Here is a 13,836-nt window from a genome sequence, read left to right on the forward strand (position 1 = left end):
AGGCTACTTTATTTGCACAACGGAAGAAGATAAGACAGAAATCTTTATAGACACTGTCAAAATATTTTCATGCACCCAGTATCTTTTATTTTTACGTTTTCTTTCCGTTTTTAAAATAACGTAAGCAGTAAGCGCTTCGTCGTCACTTGTATATTGAACTTGTATAGTGAACATATTCAGAAGAAAAATTGTTTTAATGAGTGTAGGTACCTACAATCGTGCTTGAAAAGAACAGCCCGATAGCAATAGATGCACTTGTTCCAGCCACCAGCCTGCACCGGACTAGCCTGGCTGCACCTGCCTCGATGAAACGCTGCCTTTACTCACGGTAGAAATATTTTCGGCTGAACGGCCAGTACCAGGCCGCCCGGCCAGCCTGTTTTTTATTGTCAGAAAGTTTAGGGGTTGGTTGCTGAGGTTAGTTATATCAGTTTTTGTTTACGTTCTATAGATTTGCCACAAATCACAAAATGACTTTAGAACCACTATAAAAACGTTGTGCATCGATACATTTTGGATACGCTAAATTCAATAAACCTTCCAAGGAATTCGAATTTGACCACCGATTATCCGTAGAAGGATCGATTTCCTCGCCTAGAAAATAAATAAATAAATAAATAAATAAATATTATTCTTTTGTTCTTAATAAGTATATTTTAAATAGGATTTAGAAGGATCTAGGATAATTTTCGAAGACTCTTGTCTAGACGTTTTTATTTTATTTAAAAATATAATAAGAGCCTAGAAAATCTTACTGCCTGCTAATGTAATTTTCACTTACAAAATTTGACAAACACATTTTACACATAACACAAAATAGAAAAACAAAACAAGAATAAGTAAGTTAAAAAAAATAATTTAAAACAAAGACTGACCTGTACGCCTTGCTAAGTATTTCTACTGAGCATAATCTTGTAATTAATCCGAATAAATCATCTGTTATGTTGTTTGGTTCAACATTGTTGTATAGTACTCCGATAAAAATTATTATAATTATCTCTACAACCGATACAAAAGGCAAAAAACCTGGGTGTTATATTCGACAATAAGTTAAAGTTCACCGATCATGTTTCTTTCATTCTGCAAAAGTCTTATCTAAAATTAAAAACGTTATACCAATGCAGACATTTATTTGATATAAAATTAAAAAAAATTACTCTGTGACTCTCTTGTTTTAAGTCATGCAAATTACTTTGACTTCGTTTATGGACCCTGCCTCTCTGTTTATGATTCTAATCGCCTGCAAAAGTTACAAAATTCGTGCTTACGCCTTATATGTGGAATAAGAAAGTTTGATAGAATTTCACATACATTAGAAAATGCCGAATGATTAAATATGTCAAATCGTAGAAAATTACATGCATTAACATTATTTCATAAAATTATAATAAAAAGAAGCCCCCTTTATCTTTGGAAGAAAATTACATATCGTACAAATATTCACAGTACAAATACCCGTCAAAAAATTGCTATAGATATTCCTAAACATAAAACTCAACTATTTAAAAACTCCTATTCATATCAGATATCAAAAGAATATATACATTCCTGTCTCCCTAAAAGACATTTCTTTAGCCTTATTTAAGAAAAATTTTTTTAAAATTATATTCAATGACCAGTGTTCAAAGTTAAGTGCATAATATTAAGTTTATATATCTAAATTTAAGTTAAGATTGTTTGTACAGGTTTGGTTGTTGTTTTTCTTAGATATTATACATAAAGGCATTGTATATTTTTTAAATGCTTCATATATACTATTTCTATTTTGGGTATCGATTGGGAAAAATTTAAAAAAAATACAAATTATTTTTCTAGGTCTTTGAGGAANCGGTGGTAGATTTAGCATGACTTCTAGTGCAGCTGTCGGGGTCGATGCCATCGCCCCCGTTATACCTAAACAGGCCAATCTCTGAATTCTATTCAGTTTTTCCCTCGCTGTGGTCTGTTGTGTTTTTGTAAGAATAAGTAAGTTAAAAAAATAATTTAAAAGAAAGAAATCTATCAAAATACATTTTCAATATGGGCACCTGCCACCTCCACACACTTCTTAAGTCTACGAATGTTATTTGTTTATACACGAAAAAGCATTTCTAGGGTAACAATTTAGGTCCATATGTTTTTGAGAAACGTTTGGTTCATGCATAATGGACTCCTCCTCATTTCAATATTGATGTACGAAATTATTTACCCATTGTGTTTAATAATAAATGCATTGGGAGATAAGGCCAACTTCATGGCCACCACGTTCTCCAGACTTTAACCCGATGGAATTCTTCCGTCGGGATACCTGAAAAGTTTAGTGTACGCAACCTCAGTACAGACAAGGGAGAAATGCTTTTTCGTGTACAAACAAATAATATTCGCAGACTTAGGAAGTGTGTGAAGGTGGAAAGTGCCCATATTGAAAATGAATTTTGATAGTTTTCTTTCTTTTAAATTATTTTTTTATCTTACTATAACTTACTCTTGCCTTGTTTTTCTACGTATTTTGTGTTATATGTAAAGTATTTTTCAAATTTTGTTAGTGAAAATTATATAAGCAGATAGCAAAATTTTCTAGGTTCTTATTTTATAAATATGTACGGTTCTAACATAGTAGTTATGTCCAATTAAATCAATCAATTGTATCAAGTACCGGGACAGACTGTATATATGTTGCCCCTAGGACCTTATTAAAATTCTATGAAATAAATTTAATCCATAAATCTGACTAGTTTCCAATTATGTGTCGTTAAGTTATAAAGTTACTCCAGAGTTATTTAAAGGGGCTTCAAAACAAACCGAAAAAAAATGTGATACAGTGCAAAATGGCTTATCAGTGCCCGTAATATTATCTGTATGACAGTTGGTGAATGTTCTAAGAAATATTTTGTAAAATTATTTATATTCTGGAAGACATTTTCCAAATAACAATTGTGGCATCAATTAACTGATACTTAAAATATTCCCAATAAGGCAGTTTTTAATTCCAAATTTAATTTCACATCACCTGAGCAGTACAGTATCTGTAAAATTTAATAGCAAAAAGCTTAAATATGTATCTTAACTTTATCCGTTGTGGAGAGTCAGTAAATAAACTTAAATATTATGCCAGCTGTAAAATTTTATAGCAATCAATTGTTTTTTTATATATTTGAAATATCGGGAACTAGAACTTTGTCTTTACCCTTATTTCCTGGGTAGAAAAGTAAAAAATAGAAAAAAGTAGATAATTTTGAAACCTGTCACGCTTTCATTTTATTTATTTATAAATCTAATTAGAATGTAGGACAAACAAAAATTAAATATTTAACTTTTGACAAATGTACAGGGTCATTCACAAAACATTTTATTTTAGTGCCCTTTTTTACCACCCTATTTAGAGAAAAAAAGTAGTAGAGATCAGTCTTATTAAAGTTGTTTATGATATCAAAGAAGTGCATAAAATCAATCGAATGTTTGGTTTCTGAGATATAAACCAAACATATATTTTTTTGTAATTTGTTGTTCCTTGAAATCCCTTGATTTTTTGATTCCAGCTATATATTATACATATCCATATCACATATTTGCCTCGACAGTTTGCACAATATTTTGATTTAATTACTGACCTCCATAATAAATATAGTCAAGATTGCTATGGAACGAGTGCGATGCATACGCTCTTCCGCTTTTGTATTTACTAAACTAACTTTAAATCTTCAGAAAAATGTCTTATTACAAAAGATGTTCGATCATTCTATGGTACACATAAGACATATTGCTCTCATTGATATTATGAACTAAATATTTTCTTCCTTAAGTCATAGAAGATTTTAGGTTGTTTACTTTATCTCAAGTAGTACCATAAAATTGCAACATTAAAAATACGTTGCTTAGAAATACATGTTATATGTTTGCTTTAATAGTTTGCATAATATTTTGATCCGGAAAGGTCATGTCAAAAACGAAAACATTAAAGTTCAAGGTGCACATATTGAACATCTTACTTTCAGTTCTCTTTTTTCTTTTAAATCTATAGAACCCAAGATTTTTACAAAAATGTTAGTATCACATTTTTGATACAATAAATGTACGTTGTTAATAAAATTCGATTTTCTCAAAAACGGTACAAGATATCGACTGATGAACGGTGTACCTTTTTTTTAATAAAGTGAGAGAGGAATCGAACCCTGAAAAATGTCAAATTTGGCAACACTGTCAAAATGTATAAATTTAAATGGATCATTTTTCCTGCTCCTGTATAATTCAGGCTTATTGAATATCAGTTTAAACTTGGAAATGAACATTACCATGAGTTACTTTATTTGCACAAATTTCATTGTTGTCATGGTACCTAACGATTTAGAAATTATAATTGAATTTGTTTTCAAACTTCTTTCTTTGAAGTCGAATAACTCCACAACGAAGCCCGATAGGAAAAATGAAGTACTTCAATTATTTTGAGCTCCCCTGTATACCCCTTCATTTTGGCCATGACATGACCTTTCCGGACACCTTGTATATCCTGACAATGCAGTCATCTAAAATTCAAAACAATGGTAATACGGTGTGGCAGTTCTAATAAGGCAATAATAGTTACTCCTACGCAATTATTTTTATAGTATTAATGTAAAAACGGTATTCTCGACTGTTTATGTTTTTATGTTTCCGGTAAAAAATAAATGCTTTATAGTAAAACTAAAAAATATGTTAAGAGTTTAGTATCTGCTGCCTTTTTCTAAATACAAAAGGAAAAAAGAAAAGAAGGGATAGAATGTTATACGAATGACCCTTGAACGCTGTAAAAATAAAAAGTTGAAGCAGCATAAAAGTCCCTACTGATTATTCTTAAAATTGTCCTCAGACTTTTGGATAACAATAACCATTATGTTACTCACTTAGTTAATGTATCGTATATTAATTTATATTCCTACTCTAATGCAGCAAAAGAACCAAACAAAAATGACCCTAATGTTGAGTTGAAAAACATTTCATTACTAAATGCATTTCATTTGTATAACTGAAGTGCATGTGATCACTAGAAGCTTAGAAACATGAACATAAAACAAGACCGCAGGAATATCGTTTTCTTGGAATTTATAGCCAGGTGGGCATCGGTTTTTGGCATCACGCCATGGTATAATTTTCACAAGCACCAACTCATGGGCAAAAATATTTTCAAAGTATATTGTGCTCTTTTAGCTCTCTTTGAGTTGCTAATACTTATAACCTTGTGGTGCGCTGAATGGGAAACTTTCAACAACATACCTTATAATTTAAGGACTATGATTTATATAATGCAAATAAATGGATTTTTTTTCTGTATATCTACTGGTTTAGGAACGGCGTTCTGGAATATGTCTACTTGGCACAGATTATTCAAGAATTCTCATAATTTAGAAATCAATAACTGCATACGAGGCAGAGAAATAGACAAAAGTCGTCCTATCAGTAATGCTAATTTGATTTTCATTTTAGGAAATGTATATTTTTTCTTCATGTCCATTATCCATTCCATGGTACTTTTTCAAAGATATGATTTCTTGCAAATAATGATTCGTATACAGGACATAACTTACTTTTATTTGGAATTTCTCTATTCAAATGTGGTTTTCAACATAGCCCTTTCTATTAAATATAAATATGGAGTTATGAACAGAACCATTATTAGTATCGGCAATGGAATAGGAAATCCATTATCAACTATTAAGAAAACAAAACTGTTTTTCCTAGCAACTGGTGAAATCATAGACGATTTCAATAAATTGTTTGGATGGTCCCAATTATTCCTCACGGTACAATTCATTTTGAACATTTTATGCGGTGTAAATATTATATTATTTTTCGTCGCTGGTTCTACAGGAGCATCCATGATTTTCATCTTTTATGCAGCCTTGTTAAAGGTAAGGACTTATTTCCAAATAAAAGTAGAACTTTAAATATTTATGATTTATATTAAAACATTGATTTAAGATACGGAAAAATGTATAGGAATTGTCTTGACAGTAGATATTTGAAGAGCATCATTTTAATTTATTGTTTTAGGTATGGCCTGTAGCAGTTATGTTTTGCTGCGACATGGCTACTCAAGAAGCTAAAAAACTGTTTAAAAACTGTTACCAAGTCGAAGTACAAGCACCACTTCTTGAGAGAGAAAAGGAAGAGCTGCAGATATTGAGAGATATAATTAAAACAAAAAGTCCCAAATTTACTGCAGCTGGATTTTTTGAAATAAAGAAGTCGACACTGCTTTCCATACTAAGTACTATCACTGCATATTTAATTGTTATTATCCAATTCAATAATATATAAAAACATATGTATCGAATACTTAAACGTTTTTAGACATTAGGCTTTGCAGGCTCAAAAATAATTTTTCTAAGAAATTTGGCTTACATGAGAAACACTTTTGCACAAAGATATTTTACAATTTGACCATTATTTGAGCAACACCGATAAAATAGAGTCGTATTGAACTGTCCAATGAGATAATTTACTTACCAAAATAATTTAATTCGCTCTACTCCATTGTTGGCCACTGATAGATTGATATATTCCTCACATATTTAAATTTTAAAAGCTATATAGATGTGAATTATGATGTTTAATAACTGTGAACAGTTAATAAAGTATTGTGTATAATGTTTGGCTTTTTATTCCATCTTCCATATTTTATTGGTGTAAAAAAATCGAATCTTTGAAATAAATAAATAAAATAGCTAAATAAATAAATAAATAAATGCCTGAATAACACAGAAAAAATATAGAACTTAAGACACAAAATTAGCGACTGCTATTTGGTACTATTTAGTACTACTACTATTACTACTAAGTACTACTAAGTACTATTTAGTACTAATCTAGTATAATGCAATTGAAAAAACGTGACAACAGGAAAACCAAAAGAATTAATAACAATAGGTCAAAAGACCTAGTTAATTTCTGTTCTATTTATTTATTGATGTATTATAATTAATTAAGATAGAGCTGTATAAAAACAAAACACATAATGTATCCTTTCTATAAAACTAATAGTTTAAATGTTTCCGTATAATACGTTACAGTTTATAGTTTAAATATGCAGGGTGTGCACATATTTTCAATAAGGGCATCTTCCACCTCCACACACTTCCTAAGTTTACGAATGTTATTTGTTTATACACGAAAAGGTATTTCTGGGATAATAATTTAATAGGTCCATACGTTTTCGAGGAACGTCTGAATGGACATCGATATTTGGAGTATTGGAAAATAATTTTCAGCCACTATGTTTCATTAGACACTCGAGAAGAAACGTTTGGGTCATGTACGATGGGGCTCCTCCCCATTTCAATATTGATGTACGAAAATATTTATCCAATGGGTTTAATAATAAATGAATTGGGAGAAGAGGCCATCACGTTCTCCAGTCTTTAACCCGATGTATTTCTTCCTGTGTGGATACCTGAAAAATTTAGTGAACGCAACCCCGGTACTTTTAGACAAGGGATGAATTGCTATAAAGAATTAATTTCCATTGTGATACATATCCCAGAAATGCTTTTTTGTGTACAAACAAATAAAATTCGTAGACTTAGGAAGTGTGTGAAGGTGATAGTGAAATGAAAATGTATTTTGATAGTTTCTTTCTTTTAAATTATTTTTTTAACTTACTTTAACTTATTCTTGTTTTGTTTTTTCATTTTGTGTTATGTGTAAAGTGCGTTTGTCAAATTTTGTTAGCGAAAATTGCATTAGCAGACAATTAGATTTTCTAGGCTTTTATTTTAAAGATATGTACGGTTCTAACATAATAATTATTATGTCCAATTAAAAATTAAAAACAAAAAATGGTGGAGGCGCCGCTCGATATACACTGACATAAAATCACAAATATTTTCTAAACAGTTAATTTTACCGAGTTGAAACCAAGAGGGTTTTATCATAGGCATATTCTTCAGGGAACTTATTTTTGATACAGGCAGATTGCGATCTCTGCAAAAATTCAGGGTTTTTAACCATTGGTCATAGCCGTCCGTGGCGTTCTGGGCATAATGAAGTTTTACTTAGGACATCGAAAACAAGTTGTACGCATGTGTTATCGATCACCAAATTTACATCATGTTGAAGTTAGTAATTTAGAGACTGCAAATAAGAATAACTTTTTAATTTTCACATTTGAGGGCCCGTAACTTATTAATGAAGACCCGTATGAAAAAAATTTATATGAAGAACTGATATTATTTTGACCTCATCTATTTGTACTTGACTTTTTTGTATACGTAACTGGAAGGCATTTTTACAACAGTTGCACTGTTTTAATTAGTTTCAATAACATCTAACTTTACTTTGTACCATAAAATGAAAAATAGTTATTTGTGAAAGCTGTCATAAATTGTTGACATTTGAATTCCGTTTCCTAAGTATAAAATGGATACTAGATACTCATTTAACTGGAAAAAACTTTCTTGTTAAAACAAAATTCTTTTTCATATTAACTTAATTGGATAAATTGTTTCAATAATACTATTTCCTTTTAAGAATATACTTACTTCAATCGAACAAATTTTGCAATTGAATCTAATTAACTACCACTATTTTTTTGTAAGAAAATTGCAAATTGGGATTCACAATATTACAGTGGATCAAGGGCAAGAATTATTGTTCAATAAATTGTCAGGTATCGATGCTGACGGAGTAACTTATTAGAAACTTTAAGCACTGTCGAAAATATTCTATTTGAAACTTGAATTGTTCTCAATAGCCTTTAATGTACATTTCCATCAGTGAAGTAGACTTCCAACTCCTATGTCTTTTGATGGAAGTAATATATTTTCCGAAATCAACTAAAATATTCGCAGGAGTCACAGTCTTTAGTCTGTCAAATGTGCAACAATTCCTCTTGGAGTGCTTCTTATTTTCTATACGTTCCAACCACTTGATTGGCACATTTCCATCTGCATATTTAATGAACTTGAATCTTAAATAAATCTTAAAAAAAAATCTGAATAAAATAACAAATATATGTAGTTTGCTATAAGAAATTTCTAATAACCACATAATCACTAAATAAATAAGCCCTATGAATATCCATTAATAAAATCACCCGAAAATACTTCATAATTAGAAAAACTAGTACATTCTCATAAATAGAGTAGGTAAGGTAAATTACCTTCACTAATAAAAATTATTCATCAGAGCACCAGTTTTGATAATTTTTTTATATTAATATTTTGTTTAGCATTCGGTGTACTTTTTAACATAGAGTAAATTGATAATAATGTTGGAAGTTTCACTTCCACGACCTTGTATAGAAAATATGTCAGCTTTTTTCAGATGTTTTCTTAATGTCCTCTATAGTATACCACCTTTGGAAGTCATTATAAGCTCTTTCATTTTTAGCTTATGATATTATAGTGACAACTACTTTGCAAGCTACATACCTCACCCAGTGACATTTAAAATATGGCATGTAGGTTAATTCACATCGACTTGATGATTTTTCAGGTAAGTTCAAAAGCCCACTTCACATTACATTTCGTTCATTCTTAACACATGGATTGTAATATTTTAACCCTAGTTTCTTAATATTTATAGAATATCTTAACAATGAAAGGATGCGAATGATTTATCGATATTTTGTTTGCTTGGTCTGTAACCGTTATTTCATTTGTATTTGTTCAAAATGTCTGTTCTTGGGAATATTTTAAGAGCTAAAATTTTTAGTTTTTTTAATGAAACTTTAAGGATTTGCATTTGAAACTTGAAAAAAAGTCGTGGCGTATTATATTTTTCAGTCAATAAATATACTATTACATACACTTATCTATGTCTATTATATTATAAAAACTACTATGGTATACCAAATTTCAATAAATTCTCTTCCGGTTCCTGTCACATAAGCAAGCATTTTTTTCCGAAGTTTAATATCCTGTAACATAGAAACTTAGGCACATGTTCATATCTATTCTAATGTAATGTAAGGAGAAAACTCATATCCTAATGGTCGTTTGAAAAACTTTTCATTACTAAATTGATATCGTTTGAACAACAGAAGTGAATTCAGTCACTTATAGCTCAGAAACATGAAAGTAACAAAAGACCGTAAAAGCATCATTTTCTTGGAATTTGTAGCCAGGTGGTCATCAATTTTTAGTATCACACCATGGTATAACTTTCGTAACCACCAATTGATTGGCAAGAATGTTTTCAAAATATATTCTGCTTTTTTAACTGTCATTGTATTATTGGTAATAACAGTTCTGTGGTATGCTGAATGGAAATCATCATTTGGAAATATGCCCTATTATTTGAGGGTTATGTGTCTTATAGAACAGTTAGATGTATTTCTTTTTTGGATATCTGTTGGTTTAGGATCAGCCTTTTGGAATATGTGTACTTGGCAACGATTATACAAGCATTCCCATAACTTAGAAACCAATAACTGTTTGCAGGGCAGAGCAATGGAGGAAAGTTCTATATCGAATGCTACCTTAATCTTCATTTTAGGAAATATATATTTTTGGTTTACAACAACTTCCTATATTATGATAAATTTTACCAAATTTGATATCTTGTATGTAACGGTTTATATTTATGAAGTAACCTACTTTTATTTGGAATTTCTTTTCTCAAATATGGTTTTCAATGTGGCTCTTTCTATTAAATATAAATATGAAATTATGAACGAAACCATTGCTAATATCAAGAGTGATAATGGAAATGGAAATCTTCTTTCTACTCTTAAGAAAACAAAACTTGTTTTCCTTGCTACTGGCCAGATCGTAGATGATTTTAATAAGTTATTTGGTTGGCCTCAATTATTCGCAATATTACATTTTATAATCAACATTTTAAACAATATAGATTTTATAATGATTTTCTACACTGATAGCACATCGTTATTGATTTTTATCTTATATGAAGTCATATCTAAGGTAAGAATTTATTTATTTATAAAATAATGATAAATAAATCCATCTAGTTTCACCTGTTAGTTACATTGTTGTTTAGTTCTATGGCTATTGATATAGTTATACAGGATTGTCAACATTCCAAATATAAGAAACTTTGAATTTCTTAAATATGCCATTAACAAATGTACGAACACAAATAAATTCTTATTAGTCAATGAAATTTTGTAGAGCAATTTAATACAGGGATGGCCAAAAGTACGGAATAAAATTCATATCTTTTGAATGAGTTAATTTTTTTAAAAAAACGCCGAAACACGTTAACTGATTTTAATTTTTTCCCATCTTTCTGTTACATAATAATTAATTTTTCTTCAATCCCCTAACCCCCAGCTACCCCTACTTTTTTTTCAAATGGAAACATAAGGCATGAGGGGGCTCGTTGAAAAGCTTATAGAAAACCGAATCCAGCCATACCAAATAAACAAGATTTATTTTTTTCATAACAAGTTTTTTTTCATTTAGAAACTGAAACAACTAGATAATTTACAAAAATAAACTCAATGTCGCAAAAGCTGAAAATGTCCTCCATTCACTATTTGGCATTCTCCAAGACGATAGTAAAAGCTGTCCACAGCATTCTGAATGACTTCAGCTGGTAAATTATGCATCTCCGCCCTAATCTTGTTCTTTAAATTCTCAATATTATCCGGTCTGTCCTGGTAGACTCTTTCTTTCAAATATCCCCAAAGAAAATAATCCAGGGGTGTTAAGTCGGGGGATCTTGGCGGCCATTCAACTGTACCCCGTCTACCAATCCAGCGATTTGGAAACATTTCATCTAAGTATCTTCGAACATCAATACCAAAATGTGGGGGAGCGCCATCTTGTTGGAACCAAATTCTTTCATTCGGTATATCTGGATCAATTTCATGAGGGAAAATCACAGCTAGAGCAGGTATCAGGTCAAATGTTAGGAAATCCAGGTAGCGTGCGGCAGTAAGATTTTCTTCAAAAAAGAATGGGCCCAAGATTCTGTTGTTGATGATACCTGCCCATACATTAACTTTTTGTGGATGCTGCGTATGCGATTCGCATGTCCAGTGTGGATTTTCCTGGGACCAAAAGCGATAGTTGTGCCTGTTAACCACTCCATTTAAATAAAACGTAGCTTCATCCGAAAAAAGTACGTCTCGTTGAAAACCATTATTGTCGTCACACCGTCTCATCATTTCCTCACAAAATTGTAATCGCCTATCATAATCGTCTTCCAAAAGCTCTTGGACAAGACATACCTTATAGGGGTGGTATTTCTCTTGTTTCAGAAACATTCGAATTGCAGTTCGAGAAGCATCGTGATTGCGGGCCAATGAAACAGTTGAAGTATGAGGATTTTCAACAAGTTCTAATGCAATGTCTAATTTCTTTTCTTCATTCAAAGCACGTGCCCGTCCAGTTTTGGGCAAAGTCTGTACTGTACCGTGTTCCTCAAATTTGTGAAATATTTTACTAACTGTCCCTTGCGAGATTTGGTTTTCGGGATATTTCGCATTAAATAAATCGCGCACTTCAGCCTGACTTCTTATTTTGTCTCCACATCCAAGCAATATCATGATTTCGATGCGTTGCCTTTCCGACAATACCATTGCAATTCAGTAAATAAATTGATTTTGACACAATAGTAACGTTTCGAACTCCAATTTACAACTAAAGCGAAAAATTAACCAGAAAGCCTGGCAAGTAAGTGCTGCCAAAAAACGCAACATAAGAAATATATCTTTTTTGCGTTAGCAGCGATAGGTACAGTTTCAATTCTTTATTTTATTCTGTGCAAATTCATGGAGGATAATACTGAAGATAATTAAATTTTATTTCACTTGTTAAGTAGGTGTTTATACAACCCTAAAAACCTTGCTATTGAAAAAATTAAATTTATTTATTTGGTATGGCTGGATTCGGTTTTCTATAAGCTTTTCAACGAGCCCCCTCATGCCTTATGTTTCCATTTGAAAAAAAAGTTGGGGTAGCTGGGGGTTAGGGGTTGAAGAAAGATTAATTATTATATAACCGAAAGATGGGAAAAAATCAAAATAGTTAACGTGTTTCGGCGTTTTTAAAAAAATTTACTCATTCAAAAGATATGAATATTATTCCGTATTTCTGGCCATCCCTGTATATCTACATGGAAGTAGATTAAATTATAACTAATTCTGTGTAACATAATCTAATAGAAATTTGAACTAAAAAGCCTACTTAACTAATCAATAACACAGCCACACAAAAAAAAATTCTATACTTTTCATGCGACATATGTTATCCGGAGTATTTTTGCCTCCTGATCACTAATCCATTGTCAGAATTGAGCGATAACAGGAATTTCCTAACCTCAAAATACAAGTTAAAAGTAGCAAAAATTCACGAAAAAGTGCTAGGAAAAATACAAAAATTGTTTTTTTCATTCCGTGGTCAGAATTTATGGTTATTTTTCTAATCTAAAAGAATTGATCAATTAAGGTCAGACATCATGAATTTTCAAAAAATGACAGATTCTTGCCAAATGTGGTATACGGGGGTTTTCGGGGTCACTGTCACGAATCCGAGATCAGATTTACAAAATTTGTTTTTAAAAATTTAATCAAATACCTATGTACTTTAAGAAGGTTAAAATATGATTGGGTACTGAGGTTATAAAGTAAACAAAAATATTACAAAATGAATTTCGCAATTCTGACCTCGAATTCGTAATCACCGACCCCGAAAACCTTCGTATACCAAATTTAACACGAATGGGTTATTTTTTGAAAATTTGGTCAGCCATCTTGGATCCGCCATCTTGAATTTTGCAAAATTGACCTGGGATCCGTGATCAGCGACCCCGAAAACCCCCAGTATACCAAATTTGGCGCTAATCTTATTTTTTGAAAATTCGTGATATCTGACCTTAATTGACCTGTTTTTTGAGGTTAGAAAAAGGGCCATCAAT

The sequence above is a fragment of the Anoplophora glabripennis genome, unplaced genomic scaffold, assembly GCF_000390285.2.
Source record: "Anoplophora glabripennis isolate ALB-LARVAE unplaced genomic scaffold, Agla_2.0 scaffold397, whole genome shotgun sequence".
NCBI lineage: Eukaryota > Metazoa > Arthropoda > Insecta > Coleoptera > Cerambycidae > Anoplophora > Anoplophora glabripennis.